This window comes from Sipha flava, unplaced genomic scaffold (genome assembly GCF_003268045.1).
Source record: "Sipha flava isolate LNK unplaced genomic scaffold, YSA_version1 99_pilon_pilon, whole genome shotgun sequence".
Classification (NCBI taxonomy): Eukaryota; Metazoa; Arthropoda; class Insecta; order Hemiptera; family Aphididae; genus Sipha; species Sipha flava.
Window position 1 is genome coordinate 449,085 of NW_020273635.1, and position 20,659 is coordinate 469,743.

The 20,659-nt window shown below is 28.5% G+C and overlaps 1 long non-coding RNA gene across 1 annotated transcript; it reads right to left on the bottom strand.

Moving 5' to 3' along the window:
- Positions 1-15,971: 15,971 nt before the first annotated feature.
- On the bottom strand, positions 15,972-17,123 carry LOC112693795. The gene is made up of 4 exons (XR_003149514.1): positions 17,037-17,123; positions 16,450-16,587; positions 16,237-16,383; positions 15,972-16,169 (listed from the first exon to the last, which is right to left on the bottom strand). It is a non-coding gene; the product is annotated as an uncharacterized LOC112693795 (long non-coding RNA).
- Positions 17,124-20,659: the final 3,536 nt, after the last annotated feature.

Here is a 20,659-nt window from a genome sequence, read left to right on the forward strand (position 1 = left end):
TAGTATTCATCTGAATGTTTAGTAATAAAATATTTAAAATATTTCAATCTATAACTGTCGATACATGCAACATTAATGAAAATTGAGTTTACCAAGTGAAAAACATTTGGTTCCCACTTTTATCGCTTATATCCTCTTATAATATTGAAAATATGAAATTAATTTGATGAGGTAGTAATTGTAACATTGAATTATAATTTTACTTTTGTCACAATGTATACTGTTCTTAACAATAGTGGCATTTGATAAATTATATTTAATAAACAGTTTAATAATGTAACGATTATAATAAAAAATGTATAAAATATCTTATAATATAATTGTATTTCATTGTATATATTCTTCTTGACTTGCTTTAGGATATTATTAACAATATTAAGCTATCCATAAAATATATCTTCTTGTATTCAATCCTATGGTTGGTTTCATAGTCAGACACGCGCTCTTTACTCTTCCTTGTTACCAGCTAATCCAGAGATTCCCAACATTTTTTACTTAACGGCACACTTAAATAAATAATAATTAATATACATAATGTCATCATTATATATAATATATATGATACAAATTTAATGTGATATTTAAGACTGGTGTTTTTTACATAATTTCACTATAAGGGGTGAAACAGTTGAAACGATACAAACTATTTAAGGACAATCAATATCACCTTTCCTCGTAAATCCAAAATATAAATAATTATCAACATATTTACGTTTAACTTTTAAATTTAAGCTTTTATCACTTATTAAAGCTAATTGTTTAATATTAATTTCAATATTTAAATTGTTGTCATTTGCTCTAATATCACTACCATCCATTAATTTACGCTTTTTTAAAAATATATTTATTTTTAAATTTAACTTACAATATTTCTTGATCGAAATACCTATACATTATAATGCGTAACAATAACACGTGCTCAATTTTCATTATTATGAGCACAGCCTATGTTTTCATATAATCATTATAGTACCTATATGGTAAAAGTCAACGCAACTGCTTATAATACCCGTATCGAGTAGTATCGGATCCTATATAATAATATAGCTGTTTTATCAGAACATTTTATCATTTTTTATTTTCAAGGGAATTTCGAAGTCAAACTAACGTCTAACTTAACAGTCCAGCATCTGATATAATTTGCTTTATTAAGTTCTTAGACGTCCTCTGTCTCTCTCACATTCAATTTTCCCATTTATTATTCTAAAAACTAGTTCATTTTCGTGCCTCTATATGTGACCAATCATGTTCCATCGTCTTGCTTTAATGATTTTGTGTATCTCTCTGTTTTCATTTATTTCCTAAAGTATGCTTTCGATGGTACGATGTCCTATTCAACTAACTTACAGCATCCTCTCCCACACCAAATTTCAAAGCTTTCGAGGATTCGTTGTTTTGCCTTATTTATTATCCAGGTTTCATAGCTGTATAGCGTCATACTTAATGCGATGACCGTCATTTCGTCATGGCAATTTCGTCACACGACAATTCGACGAGGTCGTTTGAACGCACGACAAATGGTCGCATACAACATTTCATCGCGTGTAATATTGAAGCATACTACATTTAATCGTGCTTTATTTCGTCCCATATATATATATTGAGGGTTCTGTCGCTGAACAGTTTCCCTCATACTATTATCTTGTAAATATTCTAAGTATTATCTTTATAATTTATCCTATTTGCTTATTGTATGTACATATGTTACATATTGTAAATTTTCTATTTTAATAAAAATATATATATATTTATAATAAATAATATTATAATTTTACAATACAACTCTGGTAATTCATCATTATTTATTTATTATAATACTAAATATAAATTAAAATATTACATTTGAATATTAGCATTTATAAAAATTAAAATTATGAGAAATAATAGTTAAAATCTTACCTGTGCGAACACTTTTTTCATTTAAACATATATTACATATATAATACACACGCGTAGTCAATGTATGGTAATACTTTACAACAATCATAGTATTATACCTATACGAAATAGATATAATTTCGAGTAAAATTAAATTGTATTATTTTAACTAGTCAATTTAATTAACTGATAATACTATAAGATTATCACATAATATAATTATAAGATAAAATATATATGTACATTCCATATAATATATTTGCGATAATACTTTAAGATTTGTATATAATATAGGAAAAAGAATTATATAAATATACCTATGCCACGAAATGTTGTTCGCGGCTATTCGTCATGCGTCCAAATGACCACGACGAAATTACTGTGGCGAAATGACGTATATCCACTCATTACTTATAATTGTATGAAACATTTTCTCTTACTTATACTCGTACTATAGGAACATAGACCTTTTTTCTCATTCATAAAAGCTGACTTTGCCTGTGCGATTCTGTATTTTATTTCCATAATGCATCTGCCATCTTGGTTAATTTTTAATTTAATTTTTGGCTCACCAGAACTTCATTTTTTTGCCAGTTTATAATTAAATGATATTTTAACATCTCTTATAGTGACTTTTCAAAATCGTGCTAAGAATGTAATATCATCAACGAATCTTATAAAAGATATTATTTTTCCAATCACAATTATGCCTCTTTTATTTTTGAGAAGTATTTATCTAATTTCTTTAATAAGCGTATTGGCATAAATAATAAATATAGTTGGTGAGAATATTTTACTCCCTTCCTAATTATCACTGTCTTTTTTTTGTCAATTACTTTTATTGTAACTGAATCTTTCTACATCTGTAATCAGCTCCTATTCATTTTAAAGTAAAGAATAGTTTTTTCTATAATACCTAATCGAAAACCTTTTTCAAATCTACAAACGCTATAAATGTGTCTTTACTAAATTCTATTTGTTATTCTACCAATATTCTTAAACTTAAGATTGCCTCTCTAATACTTTTATTCCTTCTGTACTTGAATTGGTCGTTTCTGAATTATTTTTCTACTATGTTCCCAATTTAACTGCATATTATCTAAACTAAAATTTAAGCTGCGTGTACCATTAAACTTATTGCTCTGAATTCATACAATTATTAGTTGTTATATAGGTATTATAATTATTTCCTTAAAATCATCTGTGATTTCTCCCATAGTATGTATATTATTCACTCATTCAAATAGCTCATTTTGTAATTATGTACTTTTATTTTGAATTAGTTCCAGAGCTATGATATACCGGTTGCTTTACATATTTTCATTAACTTTAAAGTTTTGTTGAATTTGCTCTAAGGATTACTTCTCTTCGTTGATATAATGCTTCAAGATATTTTTCTCATCTTGTTGCTATTTTGTTATTGTTCAGTATCAAATTTTCATCTATATCACATATTTTGTTATTTAATTTCGTTTTTTCTCTGAAGAATTTCTTAATGATATTATACGCTTGATCCATACTGTTATTCCTAAGCAATTGTTCCACTTCTTGGCACTTTTCTTCTAACCATTTTTCTCTTTTAAATTTAGTTTCTCTATTAATTTTATTCTTTAACTCTTTTTATTTGCATTCATATTTACTATATTCTATGATCATTCTAAGTGTTCTTATGCTTCCTTCTCTCTTCAAAATATCTTAAAATTTTATCGTTTATCCATCTTAGTCCTCCTAGTCTCTGTTGAGTTTCTGTCTAATGGTTTACTGGCTGCATCATATATGGCATATTTATTTCATTCCATTTATCTTTAGTGGTATAACTTGATAATAGAAGTTTTAATTTTAATTTTTTATTAAATATAATCGACCAAATTTCATTATTGCTAAAAATAGTATAATAATGCGACAAAAGTAAAATTATAATTATATGTACCTACCGATTATTATCGCATAAGATATTTTTCATTATATAAACATTATAATAGGTAATAAACGATAAAAATAGGGATTAAGTGCCATGTATTTGTCGCTTAGTGTAAATATAGAATTTATGAAGGTACCATCACACATCGGCATTCCCTGCAACGAGATGGCTAACAAGACAGTAGATATAGTGACCAAAACAGTTTTTCGCCTAAGCATCAATAAAACAAAAATAACAATGGTATAGCAAAATTATTGAGATTCTATACCGTTGTCTAATAAATTAAAAAAGATTAAAAAAACCATTAAAAAGTGGTAAATTCCCCAAAACATAAATAGGTGACAAGAAGTTACTATAACCAGAATAAGAATCGGACATACATTCTTAACTCACTTAAGTAGAAAAAAATCCAACACCCATATACAATAAATGTCAAGAAGACGTAACCATCATCCAAGACTGCCCAGATTTTCAAAACATCCCTATCAGTACCAGACATCTTAGAAGCTTTTAATGAAGACAACACTATAACAATTCTAAATTTCCTTAACGGAATAAATATAACTATAATAATTAACACTTTATAAACTTAAATTGTGATAAAATGTAATTTTTACATAAGGCTAATGACCTTCGATGTCGAAACCTTCTTTTTCTTTCAATTTAAAAAAAAGAAATGAATATTAATAATTATAACAATAACTGGTATTATAAAAGTAAAATATATATAATGAAGGTAGACAAGAGTGACAAGGTAGACATGAGTCATTATGGATATTAGCAATTATGGAATGGATATAGGTAGATGGAGTTAAACATAATTGTTCAATGAATTTAGGCAGAAGAGCTATTAGCTGAGTAATAAAAGATTGTAAATCATTGAGAATTTTCTTTAAATCTACCAGTTTTTCAATTAGTGTACAGCACCAGAAAGGACATGTGTGTAAAAAGTGGGCTTAGAAATAGGATTTAAATTTGTATTTAAAGGGTAGGAAATGTTGTGTTTTTGTGGAAAACAACGGAAACGGGATTAATATTTGTGGAGTGATTTAAATGACAGGCATCCTTTGAAGTTCGCCGTGTGATTACCGCTACACAAGGCACATTTGGCTGGGCAGCTTCTGTCTTTGTTGCACACAGAAGCGAAACATTACTACTTATTGATATAAAATGTATAATATAAATTAACACATATCTATTATTTAAAACGGAATGTACGAGCCATTAAGTAAAAAAAATACCCAAAAATAAAATCATAGTACACCATATTTATAAATATGTGCGTGCGTATACGAAAAATAAGTGAGAAAGTATGTAAGAAAGAACAATTAGTTAACACACATTTATTTTGCGATAAAGATCCATGAACCCGTAAAGTTTTTCTTTTGTTAACTCTAAAAATTACTTCGGTGAAATAATGCCTGGATTTAACTTTTAAGTAATGCGTATCGTAGTTATATCTGCCATCAAAGCCTTTGTACTACTACAGTTATGAAACCGTTGATACAATTTAATATGGCAGTAAAGTCTTACGTTCCACTTTATTTTGGAGATAATTCATCCAAAAAACATGCCTACGAATGTAATTCAACAAAATATCTGCAAAATAATTTTCTAGATTATCTTTAGTGAGGGAGCTGGGGGCATATACCTACGTATATCCATTTGATTACGAACGTCGGTCCAAGTGCAAGTCATCAATGAAAACAGTCGTTCTATTAATTTGTTTAAGCCCGGTAAACATAACGCAAATTCAACAACTACTTCAAAATTTGAAATATCCACCTATTTTGTTGAATACTTTAAATATTTGTAACCATTTTTGTTCCAATGTTATAAAATCTTTGACCATTCACCGAATTTTTTTTGAAAAATATTTAAAATGCCATTTACTTATCAAAGTAATCATCTTCGTTAATTACAACGTTGCAATAGTTACATAAGTTACAATGAATTATTAAATATAATTTTATTTGTTATTGGCATTCCATCTTGTTATATTTTTTTGTTAAATGTAATCAATTTAATTCAGCCAATAGTGTCTGATTTCGTATTGTCCACTTTAGTACGAATTTTAAATGTTTTACCAACATTACCACAAATATTACCGTCAGCCCCCACCGCTGCACTGTGTATGGGCCTATATATGCATATTTTTGTGATAATTTGTGACTATCAACAAAGCATGTTAATATTAATCATTAAAAAAAAAAATCATCAAATAAGAAGTTAAATTCCAGAATATTATTATGCTGATGACTAAACTTGGTAACAACATCATGTCCCAAAGAACTTTTAGGGACACCGGGACATGAGTTCCTAAATCGGTTGCACTCCAGCGAATCTAAGACGAATGATTTACCCTAGACTACACTGGCTACCCTAGCTACGAACAAAATATTTCAATAGTCTTAAAATAATTTACTTGTTAACTTATACCATATAATAGCGGTTCCCAAACTTTTTTGGGTCCCCAAAACAAAAAAAATTTAATCGTTCCTTCCATGAATAAATAAAACAAATTTTTTTATTATTTAAATATAAGCAAAGTATTTTTGATCTAAAAATAAATATATGGTAGTGTATTATAAAATTTAAATATTTGTCTTGCGTCTCCCAAGGGAAGCGCGGCTCACAGTTTAGGAACCACAACCATATAAGGTGTATCATCAAAAAAACTACGCATAAGCTGAGAATAAATCAATAGCATTATTTATAATATTTATATTATATAATTAAAATTAAAAATATTATGTAACATAAAAATTTTTAATCACTACCCAAGTTCATATTATATTAATATTAATAAATCATAATATTTTAATAATAATGCGTATAACATTATATCAATATGATTATCATTCACTATTGCATTAGTATTCGTACTTCGGGAAAATATTCCAAAATTTTGAACTCATTGTATCAGGATACAATGATTTTATGTTATTCAAAACATAAAATGACATATCACACTTTTAATAAACCCAAACACAATCAATCATTTTAAATGAGTGCCCTCCTGTTTTACACGAAATATATTTTTATATATTTTTACATCAATACTGAATATATTTTCATTCATAATACTATTGTCATCAGAAATATCTCAATATTTTTTTAATAAACTCTTTATTGTACAGAAGAAAATAAAGTCCGATTTTTCAAACTTGAGCTTTACCCAAAATAGTTTTTAATACGATAATATATCATCACTTTCAAATTAAACACCCACCTTAGCATCACTCCCAACTCCCACGTCTCACTTATTTTTAAAACATATTTATTTTTATCAACACAAATTATCTTTTTCATAATGTACCTACTCTTTATACATAATTACTCGTATTTTGTTAGAACTGTATTTTTTCTTTTAAAATGCATATAATGATTTTATTTTCTATTTACATATCTTACAGTTAAAATCCTTAATTTTTTAATACTAGTTTACACGAACCGCTTTCATCTAAATTGGTTTTAACTAGACTAACAACCTAATAGATTGCTATATTCAACTTATCGTATACGATAAATAACTACACCGATGATAAAAAAAAACAATAACATAATTTTTGTGTCTAATTAAGCTATTTTTTGGCCATACATATGTACCTAAATTAAATTACTATTGAGATAACTTCTTCGCTACCTATTTCAATAATTATACTACTTACGAAATAAAAATAAATAAAAATAAAAATAAAAAATATTAAATATAAGTTATATTTAAAATGTAAGTAATAATTATCGTAGTAGGTGCTCACAACAATAAACAATACCTTTAAAGAATACGGGTGATTGCAAACTCCGCCAGAATATCGATTAAGATAAAAAAAGTAATTAAAGGTCTAATGTAAACTCCGCCAGTTTTTTTTTTTTTTTTTGTGTTTTGCCTGTGAATCCTTTCGTAGTCATCTAAGAAGTTAATTTTATAAAATCAACCGAATATTCATATTTTTAGTAATGTTTTTACTGAATTTCAAACCCAGACTTATATAAAACTAAATGGCATGTATCAAGTAAATAAGCTAAAAAATTCGAAAAAAAAAATCATAGTGTAACAGGATGCTATAAATAGGTACCTACACTAATGGAGTAATACAATACTTAGAATATTTACAAATTGTATCACATAATTTTGTTTACATACATGACAAAACTATATATTTTTGGATTATTAGGTTTAACGATTATTTATTATGATTTTTTTACTATGATTTAAATATTTATTGTGAACGATATGATATTATATTATGTTATAATTTTTTTTAATAATATATCATATTAATTTTATACTACTACTTGATTTTTTTCACTAACGAAATTTACATGAACTCAATTTTACCTGAATTTTTTCAGTAGCAAAGTTTACATGAACCTAATTTTACCATTTTTTTTTTTTTCTCTAGCGGAGTTTACAGTAAAAAAAGGTTACTTGTGATGGAGTTTACATGCACCCTGAGAATACATCAGTTATTGATGTACAAGAATGAAATATGTATATCTAAAAAAATGTATACCTAATGTAAACTCGTACCACAATAAATAAACAACAGATATCTTCTACGTGTATGTTCATACTGCTATTCAGTATGAAATTAATTTACACATTTTTTATGTTAATGTTCACTTATACTATCTTAGGTACCGTTCACCTATCATAACTGTAATTTTTCTCGCCAATATAGCTCCTACAAGTTATGGCGGTTGATTACACCGATTTGCGGCGTTAGGGCGTGGGGCTACCAAAATGAGTACACAAATTAAGTCTTAAGTGTATGTACATTGTAACGAGACAACATCGTACATTGTTCCTGTGTATAACGTATATGCCACTATCGCCCTCGCGGCGTGAAAACCGGCTGAAAAGACTTGTTATCGGCATTCGTCGAACCAGGTAGCGCGCGATTATCTGACCGTTTGGAACCCGCATATAACTTACATAGTTTCAATGGTATTATGGCACTTCTGTTACGAGCGTAGAGAATTATTACACATAAATAGCCCCGAAATCTTCCGGAATAATAACATTCCCCCCGTATTTGGGTGTGCTATCGATTAGTTATACGGATACGATTAGTACCAATAAATCACGTATTAAACGTATATCTTAATATAGATACACCTGGTACTTCTCCCATCCCTAACATGTTAGTGGAGCGATAGCAGTCCAACGATCACCTGTACAGCTGAGAACCCTAGAAGCCGTCACCACCGAGAGTGAGAGCCGTTGCCGTCCGAGCTTGAACGTACCACCATCGAGTCCAGTGTCTGCTCAGAGTACGCCGAGTACATTATCCAACGCTGCTGCTAGCATCAGACCTCCACATCCATCAACCATGCGGTACAGAATCATCCTCCCCTCTTCAACCGTGTGTTAGTAAGTACTAGAAGTCATTCGACGCTACCATAGGCTATGATGCTAAAACAGCGTAGCATACTTTGGTCAGCTCGTTGACCTTTGTAAATCTCCTAGTACGAACACTGACATTTCGGCATTTTGAGTAATACCCCGTAATATATATATATATATATATGTCGTGTGAAGATTTGTAAACTCGACAGCGAGTATTGTTATTTATGTATAAATTGTATACCCGATTGTAATATTGTGAAACAATAATAATTGTTATCGTCATTTCACTTGTATTATTATTATTATATAAATAAAAGTTAACAGAATAAAAAAGCTATACGGACTTTACGTTTTGTTACAACATAAACAGAAAAACATATTCGTATAATAATCACATAAAAATTATATCTAGCGAACGCCCCAAAAAAGGCTTATTAAATAACAAAATATGACAATATAAATCTCAGGCCAATGTTTACAAGTATAAAAAATATAAAGACATAAAAATAATGTAAACAATATAATAAATAAAAAAATAAATGAACAAATAAACGATCTGGCGACGTCTGAGTCGCAACGATCACGCGAAAATACTCCTGCGCTCAAGACTGGAATCGAGCTAAAACCTGATAGTTGTTTCCTGACTGACCTTCTTCATCTCGATTAGCGGAACTGGAGGATCCATGGAGATCGATCGACGATCCGACAAATGAGCACGTGCTGTTAACGACTACGGATCCAATTACGTGGTACACAATTCACGGGAAGACTTACGCGTAAAGCCAACGTGTGATCCTGACCGACAAGCACCACAGCAGGCGGCAGATGATAAAAAAAAACTAATAAAAAATATAAAAATAACCGGGCCACTATGTTATTGGGATGGTGAACTACGGAATGTTCGTTAAGTTCAACCGCGGAAAAAATACAGCAGACAGCTTGGCGACAACGACGGGACAATATCACAAAAAAGAGCCACCGTCGGCGGCTAGAAATAAGGGAGGGATAACGTGCGGAAAACTTCGACAGTGCGATAAGGCCGACCAATAAGTTCCACGAGACATAAATTTGTTCCATGTCCGAACAGTAATAGTTTGGACAAGGGCGCCCATAGGAAAATTCTCATGAGGGGATAAAATTTTAATTTATCAATCTATTCATAAATAGGAATGACCCACAATATAGGAAGGGGTTTACAATTTTACATTATACTATTACATTATAAAAAACCGCAAAAACCGGGTGTGCAGAGTGTACCGCGCACACGGACCCTAAGGCTTACATAAATTTGGAGGGGCCTCCTAGTCCCAGCCTGAAATAAAATACACTTTACAAACACACAATTATTTAATAATAAAAAGATAATTTTTTAAAATTCAGGTAAGGTTGTTATAATACTTTAGAATAATATAATATTTATTTAACAATGAGTCCATTGAGTATTTTAGTAGGAATACAACATACCTACCTAAACTACTCAAATAAATTTACTACATAAATATAGTGAAATATAATATACAACAGTTATTATAGGCAGTAATGTATTGCTAAAATAAATCATGGGTATACGCCTTATTTCATGTAGTAACTATAATATGGTAAGAACTAAAAAAAATTATTTTCACTTTGCTCGAATAGTATTCACTTAAAACCTGATAGAATATTATACTTTTGTATTTATTCTATAATACTTCTACATGCTAAACAAATGAACTAATTATTTTATTAAGTGGTTATTGATTTTTAATTTAACCACTCTTCATATCTCTATCTATTTTTAAAGTTAGAAAGCACGTGTTTATGGTATAAATTTACAACGTGACGTACAAAAAATTACAGGCTCCGCTTATATTTTATATCACGTTTATTACTGTCACATTGATAAGAAAATGTAATCAAAAAAAAATAGATCATGGTTACTTTTTTTTTACGTCAGTATTCTTCAAAGACTTGTTTTGTTTTCACTATTCGGATCTACATCTGGGTGACATTAATTTACATCTATTGTCTTCTGCTGATCTATGATTTATCATCCTCGAATTCACATAGTCTTTGGGATCCCACTTTTCTAATGAAAACTTGTTAAATGAAAACAAATTTGAATTTTTCATAAAAAAAAAAAAAATAGAAAAATAATAATATATCCGATACCGAATCACGTCATAAATATAACAAAAAATTTACTTTACTATTTATATTTGTCAAATTACAAGCTATACGCTAGGATACGCTGGACCCCCATTGGAATTTCTGCATACTCAATGGTTTAATAGTAAATAGTGTATAGTGTATTTTAATTTCTCATTATCTTCAAATTTTATAGATTATTTAATATAACTATAATGTATAAACCATGTTTAATTTATACTGCTTTTTTAATATTATTTTTTTTTTTTTTGTAATGTATTTTTTATAACATTTTACTACCAAATAAAAATTGATATCAAATTATAGTACCTACCTATTATAGTAAACCTTTGTGAAGAATATGTGTGATGTGTATATAACAATTGTGACTATTACTATAGTTATTAACAGTAATTAGTTGGTATTGAATTAAACTATAATTATAATTGGAAAACAGATAAATAAAAATTTTGAACCCCCCTAAAAAAATTCCTGGGTACGCCTTTGGTTCATTACCTATAGCTCATGTTCCTGTTGTTCATTTGAGTGAATAAATAAAAATACAAGTACTAAATCGAATTAAATATTTATTTAATAAATGTAGTGTAGTGAGTTTGTATTATACAGTGGTATAAAACTGTATTATACAAGGTATTATACAAATGGTATAAAATTATTTTATATAGACAGTATAAAAAAAAAAAATGAAAGCGTTATTTTTAGTAACTCAACTATTAATTTTTCAGTTATACTTATAAAATGGATCTCCAATAAAGAACAGTATTATTATAAACATTAAAAATATACAATATTATTGTAATCGTGTTAATTTAGAATTCAGGTGTTAAAAATGACTAAAATAAATTTATTGTACTATTATAATATTCAAATATTGTAAATATATAGGTACAATGAGATAGTATATAACTATAAAAGTAGTAAGTCTCTTTATTTCTATTTGAAAAATATATATTTCTATGTATAAAATACATACGTATGTTACCTATATCATAATTGCAAATCGATAGCAAGACCAAATATTAATTTGGTGAATAATTTTTGTATTATTTTTTTTAATTTTTTTTAACTTTTTATCCATTTTTTTCAATTATTCCATTTTAAAATAATTTATATCTCATAATTAACAATGTGCTTTGTTGAATTCCTTATAATTTAAGGTACTGCAAGGTTCTATACGGTATAATACTAGTATAATACGGTATTATACAAAAAATAAATAAAATACCGTATTTTAACACCTCTAGATAAATGTATTTAAAACCTACTGCACATAAAATAAGTATTAATAATAAAAACACAAATAGTTCTTATATTAAAATTGTACCTTCAGTCTGAATCCTGTATAAAAAAACAACAAATTATCATAGTAGTAATAGTACCTAAAAAACTTTAAAAACCAATTAAGATAGGTAGCTTAATTTAACAAGTATCTAAGTAGAAAACAAAAGGTTGGTAAGTAGTCAAATAACAAATTCCAAATTTCTTTTTTACATTTTGGCATATTGTCAATTATGATTATTTATTTATTTATTTATTTATTGAATAAACGGGCGTGAGCCCAGGTTAAAATAATTAGGTGTACAATACAATCAAACAATAACATAACATGAATAATACAACAAAGTATAAAATATAAAATATAAATTACTAAACAATGAATACAAAAGTAAAACTATTAAAGGAACAACGGATCCTCATTGACTAATTTCATTAATCTTATAATAGGTTCATTTTTTAGATAGTTTCTAGTGCAGAGAGGTATTAAGAAAGGATGATTATTGCGGGTGGATCTAACAGGGACTCTAAAGTTAATGAGAGAAAGAAGGGATGGGGAATCGACCAACCTGTTAGGAGTTTGTTAAGGAAAGAGAGATTATTGAAGCGACGACGGTCAGCTAGGGAGGATAAGTTAAGCAAACTGATAAGAGAAGTATAATCATGAGGGGCGCAGTTTACGTTAAGAGAATGTTTCATGTAACATAAAAATTTTCGCTGAACCCGTTCTAGTTGAAGACAAGCATCAGTTGTTTGGGGATCCCATACAACTGAGCCGTATTCTACGATTGGACGTACAAGTGCACAATATATTGCTTTGAGGGAAGCGGAGAGCTTAAAGTCACTAGATATTCTTTTGACGAATCCTAATACCTTAAGGGCTTTGCATGTAACTCTGTCAATGTGAGCTCTAGGACAAAGAGAGGGAGTAAAAGTAAAACCGAGATCACTGATGCTAGAGTCAGCTGGAATCAAATTAGAGCCATTCAATGAGTAATGATGAGTAATAGGAGTGCGACTCTTGTGAATGTCATCGATCGGCACTTTTCAATATTTAATGTGAGACCGAGAGATTCAGCCCATGCAGAGAAATTATTTAAATCATCCTGGAGTTTGTGACAATCATCGACGGAGTTAATTTCGAGGAAAATCTTCATATCGTCGGCAAAACAAAGAAGTTTGCTATGTTTGAGAGAGGAGCTAGCACTGTTAACAAACAAAGAGAATAGAAGAGGTGATAGATGTCCTCCCTGGGGAACGCCTGAGGGAGATAAAAATGCGTCAGATTTAGTGCTGAACAAATTAACCCATTGAGATATATTTACTAAAAATGAATTGAACCAAGATAGGAGAGGATCCCCAAATCCAGTAGCACGAAGAACAGAGATTAATACCTCATGGTTAACGGAGTCAAACGCCTTAGCAGAGTCGGTAAATATGACATCAACCTGTGTTCCATTTTTAAAAGATCCGAATATGTAATTGTAGAAAACAAGATTACAAGTAACCGTTGATCTGCCAGGACGGAAACCATGCTGTTCATCGGCTAAGATCAAATTTACAGAAGGCTGAATTGCGTCTAAGACTAATGACTCAAAGAACTTAGAAATATGCCCTAAAATAGAAATTGGTCTGTAATTAGTGACTAATGAACGGCAACCTGATTTTAAAATTGGAGTAATAATTATTATTTGGGTTAGGAACTTCTAGCTTTATAAAATATATAAATGTGCATGCATTTGTTCACAAAAAAAATGACTAAATACCTATGCACAACAAAAAGTACCAGATGTTATGTTGTAAAAAAAAAATTAGATGAGTAAAATTATTAAGGACTTATACAGCTCTAATAAATACAAAAATATACAATATGCATAAATGCATCAAAAAATGACTAACTAGTAAATATGTGGTAAAATAAGTGTTACTTTACATTATCTCATAAATACCTCGGTTATGGTTATAAATGTCTATAACCGTAACAATATCTGTGGAAAATAATACCACTATTCGTTCCACAACCAAAAATGTTAAGATATAAGAAGATAAATAAAAATGATACCTGTGACCTAATTGACAAATTATATTATTGAATTTATCATCATACTATAGTGATAGACTAGTAATTTATATTCTTAAATAATTATACATTAAATTTTTTAATTAAATCTATGTACTACATTCAAAAAAAATACGAAACATGGTGGAACGAATGCCCACTTCGCCACCCTTATCAAATCGCCCTTCTGCAGTATAACTTACAAAAAACTAAAATTCAATTAATGTGTATGCACATATATTCTTAACATTAGTTATTCAATATTCTTATATATATTATTCACATTAGGGTGTGCCAAGGCACACCCCGTAGAGCCGCCTATGAATACATATTTATTAATTTAATACAATTTATTTTTTTTATATTAGATTGATGAGTTAGAATTAGTAAATTACAAAATAAATATTTTTTTTTTAAAACAATATGTTGTATTTTAATTACTATAGTAAATGATTATATTAAAAAAATAACATTTATTCATTTTAAAACAAAGTAAACCGACAATTCCTATGTATTTAGAAAAATAATTCATAAATATGCAAATATAAATGTATATGACATAGTATATACTTGGATTCGAGGTATAGAGCTAAGACTAAAGTAGTTAATGATCTATTAACACATTTCTTTTTTTTTTTTAATTATACATTTTTACAATGTCCCTCTCATTTAAAGTTTTCTTTTCATTAAAAATAAATAATTACAAATCAATCTATGTATACTAAAAAAAAAAAATAATAGAATAGGTAAGTTATTTTAATTGCACAAATTAAGTAACATGACAAATAACTTATATCAGACTAGTACTACAATGTTATGTGCATCGAGGAATTTGAGTCCTTTTTTTTCTGATGCAAGGTTGTATACATTTTGCCTACACGTCTTTCCATTTATAATTATAAGGTATTCTGGGATATAATTTTTGTATAATGTATGATTTGCATTTTATATTAAAACTATCTTGTGCGTGAATAGACCAAATAATGGACATTAATTCAATACTAAATTATCAAAGGCAATAAACACATTAGCTATCAATAATTTTACTAAAGCATGAACAAATTTCCGTAGTGCAAATTTCGCAGGATTTAGGTAAGGTCATGCCTAATAAAAAAATATTAACACTTAACATGTCCACTACCCTAGATAAATTAATAAAAATTGAATGAACATTCAACATACTTTACAGTATATGCTCTAGGGTACAACATATTTTTAGGGCTATGGATGTTTTAAAAAATTATTAATTTTTACACTTATTTTTGAAATTATTTTAATTTTTAATTAATATTTTACGGTAAAGAATCTTTAAATATTCCATGAAAATGATACTCATATTAAAAAAAAAACCTTTATTTGCCAATTTAGATTAATAAAAACTACATCGCCCTAATTATGGTATGTACCAATAACTTAAACAAATTATTTAAACATACAATTAAGATTAACTATTAATGTGATTGTCAACAATTTTTACAAATGTAGAAGTAGTTAGTTAATCTTGATGCTGTACTGTTTTTTTAGTCAGAATACAACTAAAAAAAAACATTAAATTATTTATAGAATTGATATATTCTATATATAAAAAAAATGTATACATACTTATTAAGTTATCAGGTGAGATGTACTATGCTAAAACTAACCAAAATAACAATTTGTATTTGTTCTTCCAATCTTGTTATAGATATTTGAATTTAAGTTAGTACTTCTAAATGCAATTGAAATTTGAAAGAAAACAAAATTAATTTCCTAAAAAATAAACAAAAATTATGATGAACATCACTTTATTTATTTTATAAAAAAATTCATACTTACATAATAGATTGTTTAGTTTGTTTAAAAGATACTAGTAGCAAGCAATGTGAATATGCATTAATTGCTGGTCAAATTAGCTGTCTAATCATATAGTTCACTGCATTCTTTGATTAATTATATAAATTCTACCAATTGCCACTGAAATACAATAAAATATTTTAACCCTGGTTATAATTTATAAAAAAAAAAAATTTAATTACATAATTTTTTGTTTAGCTTGTTGAAAAATTAAAATATAATATAATATAGATATACATATGTAACATGTATATTTTATTCCTTTATTCCAATTTTATTTTATATATTAATTTATAGTTATCAGATAGGTACCAGTAGAAAGCAGTATGAATTTACATTAATTGCTGGTCAAATTGAGGTGTCTAGTCATATAGTTCACTGTTATTTTTGACTAATTACACTTATAATACAAAATACCACTGAATTAGAATTAAAATGTATGAACCCTGGTAATTATTTTCTAATAATATTAAACATAAATCATTAAATAAAAAAAAAATGTATTAATTATTAATTTATTAACTAAATGATTTAATTTATTAAATTTATTAATTTTAGATTGAACTTACCAATAAATTATATAAAAAAAGTTGTCGACAAAATATGAAATCGAATTGTCATACACGTAATAATACATATTGCTGATTGGATAAATGTATATTTTTAATTAAATTCAATTTTTTTAAAATAACACTGTCAAAAAATATAATATGCATTGAAATAATTGGTATAAACCTTAAATGTATATTTTAAATAATATACACAATTTAGTATTTACTTAAAACGTATTCTGTGGTTAAACGTTCAAAAAATAATAATTAGTTAATAATTTTTATTCGATGTTGGATAATGGAAAACTAACATTAACGATATACCAATAACCACATGTTTTAGGAAACAGTTAACTGGCATTTATTATCGTTTATCTACTAAGATAATACTTGATAATACCGTATACCATGAATCGGTAATCAGTGATATATTATGTAACCATGATGGTAAATTGTAATATGTTATTTTTGTACTTTATAGCTTATACAGCGCTGCTGCAAGCTAGTCACTCACTAACACAAGGTATTCTGGTTGGAGTTTTGATAGAACATTTTTTTTTCAACAGTATAGTTTATCTATCTTGTTAGGTACTTAAGAGTTATTATCGATTATGACCGTTATGGGTATTGTTAAATTGACATATCATTCCGTTTTGACTTTTGGTTTTTACCGTTGGGTTTGATAAATTGCACAGTAGCAGTAAATTGAACGAATATTTAAACGGTAAGTCGCAAACGGATTACTGAAATTAAATTCTGTAAACGTTAAAATTATTTTTTTCAGTATGTTTATAAATTTTCGTTATCGAAAATAGGTATTACCATTTGAAAATCAAAAGTTGATAGTGTTTTATCAAATAAGGGAGGAAGTTAAAATTATTAAAATTGTAACACAGTGTAAAATAGTAAAACATAGAAAGTTTAAAAAAAAAATTATTTTAAAATTCCTAATACTTCTCTAGATATTAACTGGTTCACGATAAAAAAAATCACCCTGTATATATATATATATATATATATATATATATATATGAATTTTTTAAATTTTAAACAGAAAACTTATCATTGACCCAATCTTAAATCTTACGCGACCCTAAATTAGGTTGTGACCCACCAGTTGAAGACCACTGAACTAACTGATGTAAAACGTGCTTTAAAACCTTAAAAAAATTGATACTTAAATTGAACAAAAATAAATCCTAAGAAAAGGCCCAATATAATTACCGCAAACAGGCCTCCTATTTTATAGTTGCGGCACTGATTACATACTGTTTCTGGAAACAGACAATTTTTTTTTAAAAATTGATAATAATCCATAGAATAGAAACGAAAAATTGTTATTTATAGCTGATAACCTGATTTTCCAAACTAAATAAATAGATTTTTCATAAACAAATTATAGATTTTCATATATTAAATTAAATTTTTTTAATTCTATTTAAATATATTCTGATCATAGTAAACAATTTTTCAAGATTTTTGAAATTTTCTAGGGGGGGAAATGTCCCTCCTTTTCCTCCCATGTGGGCGCCCTTGAGTTTGGATGTTTTCCAAGCATTACCCTCCCTCTGAAATTTTAATTCATTTCATTTGTGACTGGAACGAGTACTACTATTATTAAACTCTTCAACTGCATACGCCTCAAAAAAAATACCAAAACCATGGAGACAAGCACAGGTTATAACATTACTAAAACCTAGCAAGAACCCAGATGAAGCAAAAAGCTACCGCCCCATATCACTGCTATGCCATATGTATAAACTATTCGAGCGAGTAGTTATGAATAGAATAAAACTACTATCGATGTAAATATTATTCAGGAGCAAGCAGGTTTCAGAGCCGGGAAATCATGCACCAGTCAAGTCCTTAACATGACACAACACATAGAGAATGGCTTTGAGGGAAAGATGATTACGGGTGCTATTTTTATCGACTTATCTGCGGCATACGACACGGTAAACCACGGGATACTACGCAGAAAAATTTACGAAATGACCAAAGATCCCTCATTTGTCTGTATAATAGATATGTTACTAAAAGATAGACGATTCTATATTAACCTGAATGGGAATAAAAGTAAATGGAAGACTTAGAGAAACGGCCTCCCGCAAGGGAGTGTACTAGCGCCAATGTTATTTAACATGTATACGAACGACCAACCAATTTGTGATAGAACAAAGCATTTCATATATGCTGACGACCTTGCTCTAACAGCACAAGAACTAAAATTTGAAATAGTCGAAAATGCACTTAAAAAAACCCTAGAAGAGCTGACCAGATACTACTACACAACCGTCTGAAACCCAATCCGACCAAAACTCAGGTCTATGCTTTCCACTTAAGAAACCGAGATGCAAAAAAAAAGCTTATGATCAAATGGAATGGCGTAGACCTTGAACACTGTGACCACCCCAAGTACCTTAGAGTCTACTTAGATTGAAGCCTAACGTACAAAACACACTGTGAACAGACGAAAACCAAAGTGCAAGAAACAATATACTACGAAAGCTTATGGATAGTAAATGGGGGGCAGACCCTCACACCACGGATCGCCACTTTAGTATTATGTTTCTCAGCAAGGGAATATGCATACCCAGTCTGGAGAAGATCAGCACATGCAAAAAAAATTAGACATTCCATTGAATGAAGCGACCCGTTTAATAACAGGATACCTGAGACCTATACCAGTACCAAAATTATACGTAACGAATGAAATCGCCCCACCTCACTTCAGGAGAAAATTGCATACCAGAAAGGAAAGAACGAAACCCATAAACGGCTCAAGTCAAGAGAAAGCTTCCTTGGAGTATGTGAACCACTAACAAAAAGACCGGTAGACAAACGCTTAGAAAAGTGGAAAGAGGAATCAACCAATCATGACATGATTAAAGAAGCATTACCCCCAGGACACCAACTACCATATCGAGATTGGAAAACGTTAAATCGCATACGGACAGGAACAGCCCGCACACGGGTAAATCTTGCAAAATGGGGCATTGATCACAATCCAAGATGTGACTGTGGAGAAATACAGGACGACAAGCATCTACTGAAATGCACGAATGCACCATATAATATACAAAATAAAAATTATCTGTTTAATACATTGACTGATAGAGTAATCGATTTTATAAAATATTGGTCAGAAATAGGTATATGAGTTTTGTCGACCACACGAGAAGAAGATTAATTAAAAAATGCGTACAACAATGATAAATTTAGTTTAATATACTTATTAAAATTAAAAATATGTACAAATATCTACTTACATAAATACTAAAAAATATTTTTATTTTTTTTACCATTATACTGTACCCTTATAACATAAGTACGACAAAGTATTAATCAAATTAAACTAATTTTATATACTTAGCAATTTACAATATAGACTGTATCAAACTTAAATTGTATTGTAAACAAATGCAGATACTGCTGATTTTAAATAACTTATATACTTGCTATGTTTAATATTCAACAAAAAAGACAATTTTAAAAATATCTTTAACTATTTTTTCTTCTAATTTCAATTTATTCCAATCAATATATCTTCAAGTGATACGAATTTAAATTAACATTTTAAATTATTGTAATAATATTATTAATAAATTGTTCAATTTTTTCGCTAACATGTACTAAATTGT